This window comes from Balaenoptera physalus (genome assembly GCF_965194825.1).
Source record: "Balaenoptera physalus genome assembly, chromosome: 12".
Classification (NCBI taxonomy): domain Eukaryota; kingdom Metazoa; phylum Chordata; class Mammalia; order Artiodactyla; family Balaenopteridae; genus Balaenoptera; species Balaenoptera physalus.
In genome coordinates, this window is record NC_138897.1 from 46,312,573 (window position 1) to 46,333,927 (window position 21,355).

At 38.4% G+C, this 21,355-nt stretch overlaps 1 protein-coding gene across 5 annotated transcripts in view; it reads right to left on the reverse strand.

The window, feature by feature from the left end:
- GALNT1 (polypeptide N-acetylgalactosaminyltransferase 1) overlaps positions 1-21,355 on the reverse strand; it is a 125,746-nt gene that overhangs the window by 69,251 nt on the left and 35,140 nt on the right. For 2 of the 5 annotated variants that reach the window (XM_082416116.1, XM_082416117.1), the window contains 2 exons: positions 11,669-11,723; positions 9,068-9,109 (listed from right to left, as the gene is read on the reverse strand). The exons of 1 other annotated variant lie outside the window; for it this stretch is intronic. The gene's annotated coding sequence lies outside the window, so the exon portion shown is untranslated. The remainder of the gene's footprint in view (positions 1-9,067; positions 9,110-11,668; positions 11,724-21,355) is intronic. 2 more of the 5 variants (XM_082416114.1, XM_082416115.1) reach the window with 1 other exon arrangement.

Here is a 21,355-nt window from a genome sequence, read left to right on the forward strand (position 1 = left end):
CGCTGACACCAAGGCTCAAAGGTCTGTGTCACTGCTGATCAGGAGACAGATGAGCCAAGTGCATTCAGGTGAGTGGATGGAGGAAACACACACTGGGCACAGGTGAAAGCCAATGAGCAGATGCTCTGAAGGGCTGGGCTGATGGGCAGCATAGCAGCTTCTTACAAGGGCAGTTTTATGCAGCATGTTCCATGGTGGGCAGTAGAGATGTCTCTACCTAAACAATCCAGGGCAGGCCAGAGAGTTTATTTATGAAAAAGATACAATAGTTCTTTCCTACTTCACAAGGTGGCTAAACAGCAACCTGAAAAGCACCCCAAAATACCAAGTAATACTTATAAATGTAAAGTATTATTTCTGTTCATCTCTCTGGGGACTTTGATCTCTTGCCTATTGGCCTCCTTTCATCAAACCAACACTCCCTGGCTGCACAGTGAGAACAGGGATGCTACTGTCATATTCTTGCCTCAAAATCATACTTACTCAATATCTGTCACATGCAGTGAGCAACAACTGACATCTGTGGTGACCAGGGTGAGGGGAAGAGCAAAAGCATTATAATGCACAGTGTCACGGAGCAACAGTTCTCTCCAGGGAAGCGAGATACAGATTATATATGTATATATTTCAAGCCACTTTACATGAAAGGCTACCTCTTTTGGTCACTGGCAAAGCAAGCAGTCGAACTGCCAGAGCAATAGCTGGGATTCAAATGTAGTTTTGTGTTCTCTAAAATCTGCTGATTGTTATTCTTTTCAATGCTTACAGCCCAGAACACTTAAATGTAAATCTTTGTAACTCTGTACTCATTCCTATTTAATTTTTCCAAGGCAGCAAAATTAGATTCTAAAACTGAAGATGAAATGCAGTGGGTGTGTGTGTATTTGGGAGAGCGGTACAGAGAAAGCAGGAGGTGTAGAGAGAAAGGAGGATAAAGGAGAGGCAAACATCTTTGAGACCTTGAGTTATGCAGAGATTCCTTAGATGGTAACAATAAAATGCACAAATCATTTTAAAAGGTTGATAAGTTGGACTTTATAATTAAAATCTGCTCTTCAAAAGACAGTTAAAAAAATAAAAAACAAGTCACATATTGGGAGAAAATATTTACAAATTACGTATCTGATAATTACTTGTATCCAGACCATATAAAGAACTCTCCAAATACAATTTTTAAAAATCCTGATCCAATACAATGGGCAAAAGGTTTGAACTGTTGCTTTACCAAAACAGTGATACAGGTGGCAAAAGAGCACAAGAAAAGATGTTCAACATCATTAGCTATTAGGGAACTGCAAGTTAAGACCACAATGAAACACCACTATGCACCAATATAAACAGTGAAAGGAAAAAAGAAAACTACCAAGTGCTATCAAGGAACTGCTGCAACTGGACCTCTAATACATTGCCAGTGGAATGCACAATGGTACAGTCTCTCTGGAAAACAGTTTGGCAGTTTCTTCCCACAAGAATCTGCAATTCCATTCCTAGCTACTTACTTAAGAGAAAGGAAAACGTACGTCTACACAAAGGCTTGTACACAAATCTTTATAGCAGCTTAATCATAATCATCAAAATCTGGAAACAATCCAAATGTCCATCACCTGGTTAATGGATAAACAAATTGTGGTACACCAAACAGTGAAATACTACTACCCAGAAATCCAGCAATCAAAAAGAACTCTTGATATATATGCGATAATACTGATGAATCTCAAAAGCTTTATGCTAAGTGAAAGTGGTCAGTCACAAAAGGCTGCATACTGTATACTGTATGATTCCATTTATATGAGACAAATCAGATCAGTGGTTGCCAGGGGCTGTGGAAAAGTAGAGGACTGCTCTCAAAGGGCCGTGAAGGGACTTGTGATAATGAAAACATTCCACCTCTTGCTTGTGGTGGCGGCGGTCATTTTGTCCAAACTGGTACGACTACACCTAAAAGGGTGAATTTTACTGTACACAGATAAATACAGGGGAGGTGACGATCCTCCAAAGAAACAATTCCAATTTTAGGAGAAAAGCTGTTGTGTATTTCTTCAAGTGATACATACCAGAATTTATCTTGGAAATTATTAAACGCTCAGAGTTTCTGTCTCAACCACAATAGATTAAAACCTTCCATGTGAAATGCATTTAACTCCTTAATTATTTTAGAAGGTATAAAATCTGAATTAATGTCAAAGTACAGTGATCAATTATATCAGTAAACTTCTGGTTCTATCCTACGTGTCATATGCCAAGTTTTTCCAAAGGTTTATCAGTATTTTCTAGGGCTAAATAATTATTTTCTCTTACTCCATATACTTCTAGCCAAGGCTCTCCAGAAATTACAAGCCTAAAAAGAGAGTCTCAGCTCAAAAGCAGCTTTGGAGAAAATAGAAGCATCATTCTCTTGGACCTAAAACTTCAGTCTTCTGAGTATGTTAAGGTGCTTATCTACCCTCTCCCAAGAACACTGAATTCTCAGGCACCTACACCTAGAATCACTAATTTTGCACTGTACTGACCAGGCAGAGGTATGATATGAGACCCTTCAACAGATCTATTCATTTAATTTGTAGCTGAAATTTCTGCCAGAAAAACTAAAAAGACTTAAAAAAATGATATTTATCCTCTAACATTGTAAAGAGAAGCAAGATTATTTTATTTACTAATTATATATTCCATTTGCTCTATTTCTCAGAACTATAATGAAACCTATTCATTCACTTATTATTATTTCATACATTCAAAACACACAAACTCAGTAAATGTAGGGAATGTGTCAAATGCAAGGAATACAAACGTGAACAAAATATTCCTTCCCTTACGAAGTTTAGAGTTGGCTCCAGGAAAGCAGGCATTAGTCGAACACTCACGTAAACGTGAAATTTCAATCGTGATTACTGTTTTGGAGGGAGGTACACAGCACTATACACATCTGTAACAGAGATCTGACTTTGTCAAAAAGGCTTCCCTGAGGAAAACATGATTTGAAGAGAAAATGAGCATTTGGGGCAGTGAGTAGCAAGGATTCTATAGCAGGAAGGAGCCCAACACTCAAAGGCCAGTGGATCAAAGACAAAAGAGGTGAAAACTGTGATTGCGACAAAGCTGGAGCTGGATAAAAGTGGGCAGATTCAAGAGGTATTAAGGGACAAACTCAATGGGATTTAAGGATGAGTCAGGTGGGGGTACAGAGGAGGAAATCCTGGCCTATACAAGTGGATGCAGAGTGTTGCCAGTCACAGAAACAGGGACCGGTAAAAGAGGACCAATTTTTGGAAAGGAGGAAAAGATGGGAAGAAATGTAAGTTTGACTTTGGACATGCTGAGTATGAGGTACCTCTGATACCCTCGAAGAGATGTTAACCACAGCTGAGGACACAAAAGTTTGAGGCTTAAAGTGGGGTTCTCTGTATATCTCTGTAAAGATATACAGATAGAAGCCCCTGCTCTTGTGCAACTTTGTAGGGGCAGACAGACTAAAAAAAAAATCAATACATGAAATAATTTTTGTGGAGTGTAATTTCCCTCCTAAAGTGTGGGCTGGACTTAGGGACTTGCTTCTAACCAATAGAATATGGTGGAAGTAATGATGTGTGATTTCAAGACTAGTCATAAAGCACAGTTCTTCCCAGCTCTCTCTCAGATCACACACTCTGGGGAAAGCCAGCACCATGTCAGAAGGACACTCAAGCATCCCTATAAAGAGGTCCATGTGCTGAGAAACTGAAACCTCCTGCCAACAAAGAGTACTCTCTTGCGAGGCATGCAAGTGAACCATTTTGGAAGCAGACCCAGTCAAGCCTTCATCTTGACTGTAACATCATATAAGATCCTGAGTCAATACCACCTTGCTAAGCTACTCCTGCATTCCTGACCCAAAGAAAATATGAGATAATAAATGTTTATTGTTTAAAGCCATTAAGTTTTGAGGCAGTTAGGTAGTTCATTACTCATCAATAGAGAACTTCAACAGAAAACTAGGACTAGAAAGGAAATTCTTTAACTTATAGCAAACATATTTAATGATGGGATTCCCAATGCATTTCTGTAACATTGTAAATAAGAAAAGTTATGCATCCTCACTCCAATCTGATATTGTACTGGAGGTCTAAACAATAAGACAAGAAAAGGAATAAGAATTAGGGGATTAAAAAGAGACAAAATTATCTGCAGATAGCATGTCTTCTATATAGAAACTCTAAAAGAAATCAATAAATAAACCATTAGAGCTAATTCATTATTTCATCAAGGTTGCTGAATACAAAGGCGAACATATAACATCAATCATGCTTCTTCATGATAATAACTAATTAGAATATATAAAGGAAAACAAATCACATTCAAAGCAGCTATAAAAACGCTAAGGTATTTGGAAATAAACTTAACAAAATATGTGCAAGACATGGAGAAAATTGTGGAGCTTTGTCGAAGGACATAAAAGAACACCTGACTAATGGATAGATGTACCATGTTCAGGAAAAACAAACAAGCAACTTCTTCCCTAAATTAATTTAATTCTAATCAAAACACAAATGAAACCTCTATTATAAAGTAGAAGTATCTACAGCCGTGAGGTACCCCAAAACAAACCTAAACATGTGTGGAAAATTGGAAAGGTGCTACTATAAATCAGAGCAGAAAACTGATAAAGGAACAAACAGCTTTCCAAATGGTAAAAAATAAATTTAGATCCTACCATATACCAATAACAAAAGTAAATCTATGAATAGATAATAACTGAAGCCAAAGTTGTCAAAACAAAGTAGCAGCTATTCTGGCCTATTACATTTCTGCCACTGTCTTTGAGTTGTCCAGTGATTATTAATTAAAACAACACTGAAAAGGCTCATTCACTAGCTTAAAAAATGTACCAATTTTGGGCTTCCCTGGTGGCGCAGTGGTTGAGAATCTGCCTGCCGATGCAGGGGACACGGGTTCGAGCCCTGGTCTGGGAAGATCCCACATGCCGCGGAGTAACTAGGCCCGTGAGCCACAACTACTGAGCCTGTGCATCTGGAGCCTGTGCTCCGCAACAAGAGAGGCCGCGATAGTGAGAGGCCCGTGCACCGCGATGAAGAGTGGCCCCCGCTTGCCACAACTAGAGAAAGCCCTCACACAGAAACGAAGACCCAACACAGCCAAAAATAAATAAATAAATAATAATTTTTAAAAAAAAAACTCACATTATTTAAAAAAAAAAAAAGTACCAATTTTTAGGTATTAGCGTATATAACAAAATGATGCCCACATTCAATATAAATTTGGATATTCTCTTTTCTTAATTATTTCCCAGGTGTTACCCCAAGTTTAGAGGTTGGTGGAACAAGCTTATCATTTGGGGTATCCAAAGTACAGACTCCTATAAAATTTACTGGCTGAAATGTTTTAATTTAGAGCATTCAGTGTTTGGTATCTTAAGTGGAATGTCAGTTTCCAAGGTGATAAACAGACTTAGCTTCTAGCAATACCTTTAAAAGTGAACATTCTTCCTAGTTACAAAGTAATATATGCTCAATACAAAGAACTTGGCAAACACAGAGAAGTAAAATAAAAGATACAAAGCCATCTATAAACCCCCATTCCAGCTAAACACTATTACCAGTGGGATAAGTGCCCTCCCAGTCATTCAGAATAGCTCATAGATATGTCGTTTTAAAGCAAGTTTGTAATGTCTATTTTGACTCAAACATTTTAATGTCTTAAATGTCCCTATCAGGGGGAAAAGAATGGAATGGCTGTGACTATAAAGGGGTAGCAGGAGAGACCTTTGTCATAATGCTGTTGTGATTTTTTTTAATTACAGTAATACGCTCAACAGACATTTCTAACCTCTCTTTCCACCCCAACCACTGAGTAGCCTGTCTTAGGCAACAAATGTCTTAATGGTCACTTCAAAATAGCCCTGATATCCACAAAGCTATGTCAAAATGCCACATATTGTTTTATACTTAAAGAACAAACATAAAATAGACACAAACCGAGATGGCTTCCTGGCTCATGATTCTGACTTGTGCTCTCCCCACCCTCCCCCAAGGATTTCTTCTGGTAACAGACCTAGCCCCCTGGCCACAGGAGAGCCAAATGACCTGGCCAGGCCAAGCACAGGACCTCACCCCTTGGCTTCCCGAGTCACAGAGCTGGAAGCCTGTGCTCATCTAGCACTGCAGTCAGCTACACTGCCCAACATGTAGAGAAAGCTGACCTGCAGTCCAAGAGGATGAGCCCAGAGGCACACAGGACGAGAGGCAAAGGTGACGGAGTCCCTGACTCTACTTTGGCTTTTGTGAACACCCAGGAATCCTTCTATTAATTCCCTTTTCTGTTTATGACAGTTTGAATTGGGTTCCTAACACACATCTGGGATGGCCACTGGGGGGATGGGGGGGTAGGGGACAGAGGAGACCTACAGGTAAAAATCAAACAGGTTCTGGTCCACTGGTGAGGTTCCCCTCTACTACTCATAAACAATTACACATTATGAGGCAGACTACACTATTTGAAAAGATACTTTTTAATGCCCCAAATCACAAAAACATATCAAATATCAAAAGTAGGTATAAAACAAATCACAGATATAAAGGATCACAACACAACATACACATGTATCCACCACTCAGTTTAAGAATAAGAACATCACCTTTAAAGTTCCCTCTCCAATACCATCTCTTCCCTAGCTCCTCAAAGACCACCTCTATTCTGAACTTAACATTCTTTCTTTTCCTGATAGTTTTACCTCACTGTTATCCTTAAAAATGCCTTGTTTACATTTTCTGTTTCTGAACTACTTATAAATGGAAAAATCTGAGACCTGCTTTTCTTCTAACACTATGTTCCTGAGAACCATCCATTTGTTGCGTGCAGTTGCAGTCAGTTCATTTTCACTACTGTCTAATATTCAATTGGCTTATATAGTTATACACTATAAGGCTTACCACACTTTACCCCTTCTACCCTTAATAAACATATGGTTATTTCTAGGTTTCTGTTATTACAAGCAGTACTGCTATGAATATTCCTGAACACATTTTCTGGAACAAACGTGCCAGGGGTCAGCAAGCTTCTTCTGCAAAGGGCCAGATTGTAAACATTTTAGGCTTTGCGGGACATAAGATCTCTACTGCAACCACTCAAATCTGGTGTTGTACCACAAAAGCAGCCATAAGTGATATGTAACCAAGTAAGTGTGACAGTATTCCAACAGAACTTTATTTATGGACACTGAAATTTGAATCTCATGTAATTTTCATATTACAAATTATGAAATATTATTTTTATTTTTTTAACCATTTAAAGATGTTAAAAACCTTTCTTAATTCATGAGTTGTCACACCAACCCTGATCTAGAGTACATACCTAGGGGAATTAGGTCATAGGGTATACATATTTTTAATATGACTAATATGGCAAATTTGTTTTCCCAGGTGTTTGAAACAAATTAGAAAGAAAAATGAGAGCTCTGGATGCGTTATAACCTTGGCAACAGTTACTGATGTCAAACTATTTTATTTTTTTACAATCTGGTAAGTGTGTAGTTGTTACCTTAATGTAGTTTTAATCTGCATTCTCCCACCATCTCTGACATTACTGGTCATTCCATTTCCTCTTCTCTAATGTACCTACTGAAGTTTAGTCCATTATTCTATTGGGTGGGGTCGTTTTGTCTTTTTCCTATTAGTTTGTGAAGATCTTTATACAGTCTAGATTCTAATCCATGTCAGTTACATGTACTACAAGTAACTTCTCCAGTTTATAGCTTATCTTCTTAACAAGAGGTGTCTTTTATTATTTTATTTTTTTCTTTTTGACTGCGCCACACAGTTTGCGGGATCCTAGTTCCCCAACCAGGGATTGAACCCGGGCCCTAAGCAATGAGAGCTCGGAGTTCTAATCACTGGACTGCCAGGGAATTCCCAAGAGGTGTCTTTTATAGTTTGCATTTTCTGTGTCTTAAGAAACTCTTCTCTATCTAGAGATCATTAAAAATAATGTTTTAATGTCTAAAAATTTTAAAGTTTTACCTTTCCAGTTTAAGTAGAGATTCAATGTCATCTTCTTCCATGTGGATAACCAATTGTCCCAGTACTATTTGGAAAAGTTCATCCTCTCCCTAGAAGTGTGCAATGCCAACTTTGTCATAAACCAGGTTTCTGAGGTTCTATGTTCTGTTCCATCGGTCTGTCTATCCCCACACCACATGGCTGTCTTAATTATTACAGCTTTATAATAATTTTTGATACACAGTAAAGCAAGTATTCTCACCTTTCACTACTTGAGGAGGGCCTTGGCTACTTCTGACCCACTGGCCTTCCTTAGCTATGACCACCATTTAATTACTTAAAATGATATTCCATCTACTGCAAAAGAAATCTAGTAGTTAAAAGTGCTTACATGTCTATGGTAGAACAATTCTACTGTTTTGAAAAAATAAACCAATTACAAATTCATAAAGGTCATAAAAAAAGAAGTTGGAGATGAAAAGAGGAATTCAAGAGAAGTCTAAAAGAAAAGCTCTAAAAATGCTTTTCAAAATGACAGCACTATTAAAATAAATGCACAGCACCTAACCTTTATGTCTACTATATTGTTATCCTTAAAAAAATGGCTTCAGTATTTTAGAGTCATAATAATTCCATGCTGTCTGGATATTTATTGAGTCTTAGCCAACTACGTTCTTGATACCATGTCAGACACTGCAGATGGCAGGAGCATGAAGGCAGTGATCCACACCACAGAAGCTGTTATCACACTGTTAAGTACCAGTGTGAGAGACACGCCATTCACATTACAAAAGAGAAACATCAACTCAGGAAACCTGGCAGGAAAAAGACATCCAGATAGGGAAGTTTCTAAATAGGTTTTATCAGGCAGTGTAAGATACTAAACTTTTCTGCAACAAGGTTTTCTTTAAATTTTTTTCTATAGTTGTTTTGTTTCTGTCTCTCCTTTAGCTAAATCCCTTTAAGGGCTTCCCGATGTCCTGTTATTTTGTTCTAAAGAACACTATTTGCAAGACCCATAGGGAGAGTCCGCACTTAAGAAATTCCATGGTCAAATAAGTTAGGGAAATGTTACATACTCCATTCGCTGTACATCATTGCACCAAAGGTTCTGTGAAGTCCTGCAATAAGGAAAGCTATGTAAGTTTGTTAACTCAGAACTTCTCATATTCAAGCATGGAACCTTCCCCATTTACTTTGACTTTCTTTTTTGCATAACACAAACCAGGTTTCAAAGAGCAATAAATGAACTAGCAAAGATTGGTGTCAAATCCTGGAACCAGGCAATTTTTAAATTATGGGTTATTTTCTTTCTGCAAAACTGTTATTTCTGTAAATCTGCAAATTGCATAAAAAAGAGATCCCATTGTGTTTAAAAGCTTCTCACAAGGCAGACCTTCAGAGAGAGAGAAGGTTAATTTTGTAATACCTTGATTCAACTAATTTAAGTTCATATTTCTGTACTGTTCTTTAACATAACATATACCTGTATATAATACAAGTAATTGTGGACAAAAATGGGAAATCCAAAAGTCACCATTATATAAAACCCTAAAAGAAAAGAATCTACAAACCTCCCCTCAGATAAGTGAAATTTGTAAACTATTTCTACTATCGATTATTTTTTCTAAGTATAGAGTATCATATTATAAAAATATATCATCATTAAATTTTGCATTCAACAAATGCAGCATTATTTCATGTAGAAGTCTGAGAGGAAGGAGTTAACAAAGAGTCCTACCCAGTCCTTGCTAAACCCTGGGGGATGCCTACAGCCATGGCAATGACCCCTGGCCAAACTCTGAGAACTAAACTCCTGGAATGTTCACAGTCACTGGTTAAGGATGTTAGAGGTGATGAGTCAGGATGTACCAGGCTGTCAGCATTGTTTAAAGTAATCATCAAGATTTATGATGTGCACCTGGTATCTGGTCTGGGGCCCTAAGTTTCAGTTGCCATGGCTGGCCACATGGCAGTAGTATGCCTATGTAACCAGCTTCCTATAAGAACTCTGGACTGGAATACTCATGGGCTTCCCTGTCTGACACATCTTGTACATCTCACAGCTAGAGGGGAAATCATGTCCCTGTGATCCTCACAGAGGGGAGATTTAGAAGTCCGTGCCTGATCTCTCTAGCAATCACCTATATATATCTTTTTCCTGCTGTTCTTGCACTGTAGCCTTTGCTGTAATAAAAACTTAGCCATGAGTACAACATTATGTTGAGTTGTGTCAGTCCTTCCAGCAAATCAAACTAGTGGGCAGTCATGGGAACCCTCAAAACAAACACCACTAAAGAATTTCGTTTGCCATAATACCTACTTCTCTCATTACTTTTCAGAAGCTAAATGATCATAAGAACAATATCCTTAAATGAATAAATCAGTGTACAGGATAAAAGCTAAGATGTAAGGCTGAGATTACTGTCCTTAGAAAGGCTTGGTTGCAAGGTTAGCCCTTGGCTGGTGTCTGGGAACTTGAAGGATAAACAGTTCCCTACAACGATATAAAACTTACATTAAATGATAAGTGGGCCTCACTGTGCCTAAACTGTTTATACAAACATTATGGTTTATGCAAAACATCTGTTTTCCTTCTGGGAGCCTGAAATTTTGGTACATGCTAGGTGGAAGGTGCCTCCATTACCAGGTCCAATAAAAACATTGGCAGAGTCTAATGAGTTTCCCTGGTTGACAGCACTTCACATGTGTTGTCAAAAGTCATCGTTGGAGGAATTAAGCTCATCCTGTGGGACTCCTCTACTGGGAGAGGATTCTGGGAAGCTAGTGACTAGTCTCCTCCAGACTTCACCCCATGCACTTTTTCCCTTTGCTAATATTGCTGTGTATCCTTTCGCTGCACTAAATCTTAGCCATTATTATGATCATATGCTGAATCCTATGGGCCCTCCTAGCCAGTCACTAAACCTGGGGTTGGTCTTGGGGACACCCAACACAATCAGCATTTTAAAACAGAAATGAGGGTCTATTAGGCCAAACGCTGAAATTCAAATTTCAATTCCAAAACGTGTTAGTTATGTGATCCTAACAATTGTACTTTATTTGCATAAATCTGGGCCTCTTCATTCCTCTGAATGAGAAAAACATACCCACCTTATAGTCCCTGAATTAAATGAAGTAATGCACAACACACTCATAGTAAACACTCAGTAAATATTAAATAGTATTTCTAGAGGCTCTTTCTTAGGTGAAATGAAAAATCAGGAACCTTTTATATTTGTACTGATGCAATGAGAATTCAAACGGCCATCTGGAGTGCTGCAAAGAGAAGCTCAGAGACAAACTTTAACCCTCCATCTCCATAACACTGGTGCTATGAGTGCTTTCCAGTCCACATGACAGGATTATTGGTTGAGCGCAAGCAGGTTAAACCGTATATAATAAGTACCTTTCTATTTCTAAATCTGGTCTTCATCTAGTCTTCAAATTGACCTCCTGAATGAGAAGTGAATGCATGAATATTAACTAGTACTGTGGCTATGCTTGATGGTTATATTTCTCAAATTACTACACTAGGATTTTAGTACAAGCCATTTTCTTGTGTATATGAGGCATAAAGTCCAATGAACATAAGTTTGAACCTACATCACAATAAGAGCAAATCCCAATGTAAAGAGAAGTACAACCCTCAAGTCATTTACTCCCAGCTATCAACTTACCCCAAAGTGGTTTTTCAAATGAATTCATATCCCAAATCCACATGTCCCACATCTCCTGTTGAAAAATAAATTTCCTAAAATCAGTTTATTGCAGAGTAACTCTCTCCTCCCCCCGTGACCTCAGCCACCCTCTTCCACTGGACTAGACACCAGCCACCACCTGAGGACAAGGACCAAGTCTTACCAGCTACTTCCCCAATGCTGAGCACAATACCTGGTACAAACTATGTGTTCAGTTAATGTTTATTACATGAATAAGTGAGCCAATGAATAAAGTATTTCTGAGATCCAACACCAAGCTCAGTGGAAATACTGTAAAAAGTATCTCTCCTTCTCTTAGAATCTATGAGGATATTAACTTCCCAGGTGGGAAGGCCAAGGACACACAGACAGCACCTGTGGCAGATAACTGTTTGTTCCTTATCTCCCACCCCATGTTTTTCACGGCATTAGACCCTTAACTGAATTCAAGTGATCATTCTCTGCTAGACTACCTATTCTTGATTAGTCCAAGTCAACTGTGACTGTTCTACTCCTCTTGCCAGTGTAAGTAACCAAATCTCAACCAATAGGATCTGAGGGGAAATCTATTGGGAAGCATTCAGGAAGAGTTATGCTCCCTCATAGAGATGCTGAAGGAGAAACTATACTTTTCTGGCCTTGGATATTGTTCGCAGAGCACACTTAGAAGTGCTGCAGCCATCTTGAGGTCATGAGGGAAGCCAACATCAACATGCTAAGGATGACAACATGAAAACGTGGAAAGCAAAAGGGACCCTGTGTATCATGGGGCCACTAACGGACTAGCCCTGAAATCTCCTAGGTCTGGACTTCTTGTTACCAGCAGGGATAAAGCCCTATTTGTTTAACTGGGTATTCTGCTACTATAGTCAAAAGCATGCCAATACATCACTCTGCAACCTACAATTATTGCTTTAGAAAGGCACATATCCTGTGAAGAAAAAAATGAGATGTAAACCAGTGGAGGATCCAAATTAAGGAATTTACTTTTACAGGAGATTGCATAGGAGCAGAATTTCAGTATAAATTTAACAGCTGCAAAATAGAACCTGGTATATAATATGCCCATTCTTAGCATTATTTAAGCTATCACAGAATCACAAATCCCTAATTCATTCAAACTTCAATAAATACCAAGTATGTACAAGACACAAAACTAAGTAGTTTGATGTACATAAATATGAAGAAGGCTCAGTTTCTGCCCTCAATGAGCTTGTAGTTTAGGAGGACAGATAATAAGTTTTTGTGGCACTTTACAATTTACAAAATGCTTTTCTATCTTTGCAACAGGTGCCAAGCTACAAGGAGCTATAGTGCACAAAGGAGAGAACCTGGTGAAGGAGAATGACGGGAATTGGTTTCAATTAGGAAAAGGCAAAAGGATGTTTCAGGTGGACAAAACAATGCGACCTAAAATAGGGAGGCAGGAAAATCAAGGGACATGTCGGGGACAGCAAACAGAAAAACTGGGAGATATGGTTGAAAGGGTGTGTTCAGAACAGGGGAAATCTTGACTCTCACGCTAAGGAGTTTGAAGAGCAATGGTCACGGGAAGTTTTCCCATGTTTTTAATTTTATCTCTGAATACAAATGACAAATCATTACAACAGAACACTGAGGTTTCAGAAAATGTACATCTTTCCTCCCAACCATGAACTGAGATACAAGGAAATACACCGCCACCATCAGCAACAGAAAACCCGAGAGATCCTGGGGAGCAGTTTCTGGCAAGTAAAGGATCCAGCAGAAACCTCCTCCAGGCCAGAGAGTCCCTAAAGTCTCCAAGGTTTTGTTCTGTATTTTTGCCAGAATACCAACCTTAGCCCTGAGTTCTACAATGCTGCCCTCTTCCCCTCAAATTATCACTCTCTCTCTTTTCTTTCCTTTACCACCCTCTATGCAAGTAGTCTTCATTCTCTGTCTCCAATTTCTCAACTTCTCAACTCAGTGTAGTCTGGCTTCACTTAAATGAAACTGTTTTTGATCAAGTCACTCTAATGTCCTAACTACCAAGACAAGTCTCTTTCTCATACTCCTTCTACTTTATGTCTCAGCCTCTTATTTGCAGAATAGGCAGGCTATAAGTAAAACATAACCTCTTCTTTTCTTGGCTCCAGGGTCATTCCTTGTTCTCCCACTTTTCTGACCATGCTTTGCAGTCTTCTTCTCTGGCTCATCCCACTCTGCCCGGGATCTGTCTGCATGCTGCCTGACGCTCTAACAGCCTCGTTGGGAAATCCACCAGTTGTACAGCATTACCCACCATGTGCTGAAGGGTCCCCCATCTGTAACTTCTTCCTGTGACTCTGGTTAGAATGCAAGCTCCTCCAGCATGAGAATCATGTTTTACACACTTGAGCCCTAAAAATCTTATCAAATGTCTGAAGACAGCAGAAACTCATATATAAAATAGCATCTCCACCCCAAGTCATTCTTTATTTTGTCCTAATGCTTTACTTTCCATTCCAGCACCAAACACTAATTTACAACAAAATATATCATAATTAGTTTATTAATTATCTTGTAAGCTTCATGAGGGCAGAGACTGTATTTTGTTTAATGCTATTACTACAGCACCTAGAAGAGAACTTGGCACATGGTAGAAGAATTCAATAATTATTTGTAAATGAATGAAAATACCAGAAAGCAATGCCATGTAAGAAGGAATAAAGGTAATTGAAATTAAAGCATTTTAAGCTTGCTGTGTTTAGGTATAGAGCAGAGATATTTGATTAATTTTAGACTTTTTAAAATTAAATTTTTTTTAAATTAAAAGGTAACAATTAATTAAGTAAAAACAGTATGTGTAATCAAAAACCAAACTGCAAAAAGGAGAAATAAGAAAACCAATCAATTCAGAATAAAATGGGAAGGAACTTAAAATCATTAAAAAAAACCCAGCGCTTCCCCGGTGGCACAGTGGTTAAGAATCCTCCTGCCACTGCAGGGGACACAGGTTTGAGCCCTGGTCTGGGAAGATCCCACATGTCGCGGAGCAACTAAGCCCGTGTGCCACAACTACTGAAGCCCACACACCTAGAGCCTGTGCTCCGCAACAAGAGAAGCCACCGCAATGAGAAGCCTGCACACAGCAACGAAGACCCAATGCAGCCAAAAAAAAAAAAAAACCTAATACAAAAAACCCACAAATACAGAAAGCACAAAACAAAATGGTAGAAAAAATTCCCCATACATAAGTAATTTAAATGAAGATAAAAAGATTAAATGTATTCATTAAAAGTTATCAGATTGGATTTTTTTAAATAAAAGCTATATGCTATTTATGATACATACATCAAAAACATAAGGATCCAGAAAAGTTAAAAGTGAAAGCAACCTCACCAAAGACATACAGATGGCAAATAAACATAGGAACAGATGCTGCACATCACACATCGTCAGGAAAATACAATTTAAACAACGCGATACCACTACACACCTACTACAATGGCAAAATCCAGAACACTGACAACACCAGATACTGGTAAGGAACTCTCATCCAACAGAAACTATCATCTATTGCTGGTGAGAATGCAAAATGGTACAGCCGCTTTAGAAGACAATTTGGCAGTTTCTTACAAAACTAAACATATTCTTATCATACCATCCAGCAATCATGCTCCTTGGTATTCACCCAAAGAAGCTGAAACCTTTTGTTCACATAAAAACGTGCACATGGATGTTTACACAGTAGCTTTATTCATAATTGCAAAAAAACTGGAAGCAACTGGGATGTCCCTCAGGTGAATGGATGGACGAACTGTGGTTCATCCAGACAACAGAATATTAGTCAGTGTTAAAAAGAAATGAGCTATCAAGCTATGAAAAGCCATGAAGGAACCTTAAATGCACATTACTGTGAAAAAAGCCGACCTGAAAAGGCTACATACTGTATGATTCCAACTGTATGACATTCTAGAAAAGGCAAAATTATGGAGCAAAAAAAAAAAAAAAAAAAAAAAAATATCAGTGGTTGCCAGGGATGGGGGCTGGAGGTCAGGATAAATAGAGAATAGGATTTAGGGGGCAGTGAAAATACTCTGTATGATATTATAATGATGGATATGTGCCTTTATATATTGGTCCAAACTCAAAGAATATACACACCTCCAGGAGTAAACCCTTAGGTAATCTATATACTTTGACTGATTATAATGTGTCAATGTAGGTTTATCCTTGGTTTAAAAAAAAAAAAAAACCAAAAAAACCAAATGCACCACTCTGGTGAATGATGCTGATAATGAGGAGGTTATGCATTTGTGGGGGCAGGGGGCATATGGACTGAAATCTCTGTACTTTCCTCTCAATTTTATGGTAAACCTAAAATTGCTTTCAAAAATAAAGGCTTTTTTTTAAAAAAATTGAAAGCACAGAAGATTTACACACATAAAGGTTGAACAGCTTATACTGGACTAACGCTCCCACAAACAACAATCATAAACTCTGGCCGAAAGATAAAAACAACTAAATGCACTGGAGAGCAATCAAAAGGCAGAAACTAGGGCTTCCCTGGTGGCGCAGTGGTTAGGAATCCGCCTGCCAATGCAAGGGACACGGGTTCGAGCCCTGGCCTGGGAAGATCCCACATGCTGCGGACCAGCTAAGCCCATGTGCCACAACTACTGAGCCTGCGCTCTAGAGCCCGCAAGCCACAACTACTGAGCCCACGTGCCACAGCTACTGAAGCCTGCGTGCCTAGAGTCCGTGCTCCGCAACAAGAGAAGCCACGACAATGAGAAGCCCGCGCACTGCAACAAAGAGTAGCCCCGGCTCGCTGCAACTAGAGAAACCCCGCACACAGCACCAAACACCCAACACAGCCAAAAATAATATAAATAAATAAATAAATTAATTTAAAAAAAAAAAAAAAAAGGCAGAAACTAGACAGAAGCCAACCCTTGAAAGAGGGGAACTACGCTAGGTGAGATTTGCCTTTATACAAGTGCGTGCCTGAGGGCAGACACCAGCCGACGCTGTGTAGAGAAGCTGAAGTTCAAGAAGGAATTCATAATCATATTTGTTCATGGCATCAAAATATGAAGTCTGGAGCTAAAAGAGCAATAGGAAAGCGAGGGGAGATATCCTAGAAAAAGAGGGAACCCCGAAATACGTATATAACCTCCACCACAATCCTTAGGTAAGCCCTGGACCATACAACACGGAAGAGACTCCAGAGGTCCAAAATGAAAGCAACAGCCAGACAGCTGTAAGAACTGAACAAAGAAATCAGCTATTGCCCAGTGCAGGGGAAACAGAGCTGGGAGTTTAAGTCTAGTCAGTTGACTGCCTGCTAGAGCAACAAAGAGTCAATAATCGTTAAGACAAAACAGAACTGCAGGTCACAAAAACATATCCACAATACCCATTTTACAATAAAAACTTACTAGACATGAGAATAAACAGAAAAATGTGACCCACAGTCAAGGAAAAAAAGCAGTCAATACACACCGAACGCAAGATTACTCAGACGTTGGAATCAGTTGACGAGGACTACTATAAATATGTTCAGAAACTTAATAATAAAGAGAGGGAACTCTCATCAGACAAATGGAAACCACAAAAAAGGAACCGTACGGAACCATGCAGAACACAAAGATGCAGTCGGAAATGAAAAATTTACTTGGCAGGTTTAAAGCAAATTAGCGACAACAGAACACTGGGTCAGTCACCGTAAAGACAGATAAAAAAAAACAATAACCTAATCTGAAGATCTGAGTGGAAAGAAAAATATTTTAATAAACAAAGAGCCTCAGTGAGCTCACTGAGCAGAGGTACAAAACCATGAAGTTTAACATAGGTGAAACTGGAGTCCCAAAAAGTAGGGCACAGAGAAAATTACGCAGAAATGTATACATAAAAATAAGAGCTGAAAATGTCCACAGTTGGTAGAAAACATAAAATTGCAAATCTAAGTTCAGTGAACCCTAAGCAAGATAAATACAAAGAAAATCACAACTAGAGCACATCATATTCAAACTGCTGAAAACTAAAGATTCAGAAAAACTCTTGAAAGCAGCAGAGAAAAAAGACATATTAAATACAGAGAAAAAAATGGATGACTTCTCATTACATGAAACAAAGACATTTTCAGATAAAGAAAAAGCCAAAACAACTCATGCCTCACAGACCTGCACTACAAGAAATGCTAACAGAAGTTCTTCAGGCAGAAGGAAAATGACACCAGATGGAAACTCAGATCTGTAAGGAGAAATGAAGAACATCAGCAATGGTAAATATCAGTAAATACAAAAGCCTGTTTTTTTTCCCTCCTGAGGTCTTAAAAGACATGGTTGATTAAAACAAAATTTATAACTTTGTATTGTACAATTTATTCATATGAAGACATAATATATGAAAAAATTAGAGCAAAGGATAGAGGTGGGAGGAAGCTTAACTATATGGTTTCAAGGGACTTAACATTTTATGTGAAGTAATACAACCTAGCACCTATTCATGATATTTAAAACAAAAACAAAAACAAAAGAATGCTAGGAAACTAGAAATAGAATGAATTTTGTTAACCTGATAGAGGATATCTGCCCTAAATCTACAGTAAACAAAATACTTATTGATGAAGTGTTGTAAGCATTCCCTTTGAAGTTAGGAAAAGGACAAAAATGCTTTCTATCACTTTTCCCTTCCAACAATGTACTAGAATTCCTATCCAGAACAGTAAAACAAGAAAAAGAAACAAAAGATTTAAGAATTGGAAAGACGAGAACAGAACAACAACAAAAGAAATGACAGCAAATCCAAGAAAATAAAGACAATTAGAACTAATGAGAACTTTTAGCAAGGTTGCTGGATTCAAGATCAACACACAAAACTCAATGAATTCTTGGGCTTCCCTGGTGGCGCAGTGGTTAAGAATCCGCCTGCCAATGCAGGGGACACGGGTTCGAGCCCTGGTCCAGGAAGATCCCATGTGCCGCGGAGCAACTAAGCCTGTGCGCCACAACTACTGAGCCTGCGCTCTAGAGCCCGTGAGCCACAACTACTGAGCCCGCATGCTACAACTACTGAAGCCCGCATGCCTAGAGCCCATGCTCTGCAACAAGAGAAGCCACTGCAATGAGCAGTCTGTGCACCAAAACGAAGAGTAGCCCTGCTCGCCTCAACTAGAGAAAGCCCGCACGCAGCAACAAAGACCCAATGCAGCCAAAATAAATAAATAAATAAATAAATAAATAAATAAAGATTTAAAAAACAAAATTCAATGCATTCTTTTGCCAATAATAACTAGAAAAATGCTTAGAAAGACCTTTAAAAAAAATGAAGATATAGCATGCTCATACATGGAAGATTTATCATAGTAAAGAAGTAAATTCTCTTCATATTAATCTACATACTTACCACAGTTCCAATCAAAATCTCAATGTAGTCCTTTTATAGAACTTTAAAAGCAGATCCTAAAATCATACTGAAGAGCAAAGCCATGAAAACCAATAAGATTTTGAACAACAAGGTGAGGGAACTCTGTCTACCATATATCAATCAAGCTACAGTAATTAAGTCAGTGTGAATCATGGGCAGAGACAGATTAGAAGACCAGTGAAACAGAACAGAGAGTCCAGGATCAGACCTACATGAACATACAAACAACACATGACACAAGTGGCACTACAAATCAGTATGAAAGGGATGGGCTATTTAATAAATGTTCGTCCATATGTAAAAATAAAATTCCTACCTCACACCACACAAAAAACCAATTCCAGGTGGATTAAAGATTTAAGGATACAAATCTCTAAAACTTTAAAAGAAAATATAGGCAAATATCTTTATGTCCTTGGTTACAGAAGAATTTCTTAAAGAATACTCAAAAAGCACAAACCATAAAAGAAAAAATAAATAATTACTACATGAAAGTTAAAATTTTAATATAACCAAAGACATCATAGACATTTAAATGATAAGCCAGAGACTAGGGGAAAATATCCACAACAGAAATAATCAGCAAAAGATTAGTATCAGAATGTATTAAAACTCCTCCAAATCAAAACAAACAACAACACACAAGTGACAAATAGCCAAAAGGTATGAATAGGCAAATCACAGACAAGGAACCATAAACAGCCAATGAACATATGAAAATATACTCAACCTCAGCAGTATTCAATGTACTACAATGTTGTTGTAAGTGTAATCTGGCACAGCCACTTCAGAGAGCAATCTGACAGTATCTAGTAAAGCTGAAGAAAGCACTACCCTATCACTCAGTAATTCCACTTCTAGATACACACCCGGAAGAAACTTTGCACGTACTTATAAGGAGAAATGTACAAAGACTGCAGCATTGTTTATGATGGGGGAAAAAAGGTAACAACATACATGTGCATCAAGAGGATACATGAACTGTATAATACTACATAGTAGTTAAAATTAAACTAGAACTATGTGCATCTATCTGGGTAAACAATGCTGAATGAAGAAGAAAGCAATCTGCAGGATATGCACAGTATGTTCCATTTATATAGTTTTAAATATATTAAAATAAGACACTTCATGGACATAAATAAATACTGTAAAGATAAAATAATATGCATGAGAATAATATACCAAATTCACACATGGTTAACTCTGAGGAGGAGGAAAGGGCTTCAACTATAAAGGAACTTTTTTTATATATAAAAGACCTAAATTGTGGCAGGTTGTTAGTTCCTCACTGAATTTCTACTTTCCTCTTCTTTCTTACAAATCAAACTGCTGTATTAATGAGTGGCAATTTACATATCCTGGCCTGCCACGCAGATTAAGGTCGCCAGTAAGATCAAACCAGAAATCACTGGGTGGGGTATGGGAAAGGTATTGAAAGGGAACTGACTTCACTGCCCGGAACATGAACATGAAGGATGGAGCTACAAAGACATTCTTTGCAACCATGAGAAGACCTTGAGAAAGCAAGCCACAGGCTAAGGACTGAAAAGCAGAAAGATAAGAGGAGTAGGGTGCTTGATGACCACACAGCTGCCATGTCCTGGGAGGAAAAAACTCTCTCTAAAAGCACCTTTTTTGGGGGGAAGAAGGGAAACAGGTATCTTTTAGATGCAGCCAACCTAATACTAACTGAAGAGAATCAAGTAGAGAAAAATGTAAAGATAAGACACAGGGAAAGGTGAGTTCATGACCGTTCCTGGTCTTCTGCTACTGTACTTTACTATATATGTTTAAAATCTTTTATTTAAAAATTATATTTTACTTCTCAGATTTTAAACAGAGATTCTCAGATGTTACCCACAGATGGCTGCTGGCCCACAGATCAAGCCAAAATGCACAGGCAACGTGTATGTGCTATGAGGTGGCCAACCAGAGTGGATAAAGAATCCACTAGAAACTGGCCAACCACACCGAGAATGCAGACAGTACTGTGCTATTACCACCAGCACTGCTACCGCCAGTTTGGATAACAAACAAGACTGTAAGATCCCACAGTCTCTTGGCTCTGGGCTCGGGATGAGAAAAACCAAAAACAATTTGCAGACTAAATGGAAATCTCTGTTGTCATTCCCTTTTCCCTATTTTTCCTTCTCCCATGCATTCCCCAGAGCTCAGTGCCATACTTTTCCCTCCCTCCACTGAATCATCTGGGAAGAGAGAAGGAAGAAAAATATCAAAGGACGAGAGTACCCTCAAATGAAATTGGTTGTCTTTTACGATTGCAAACAT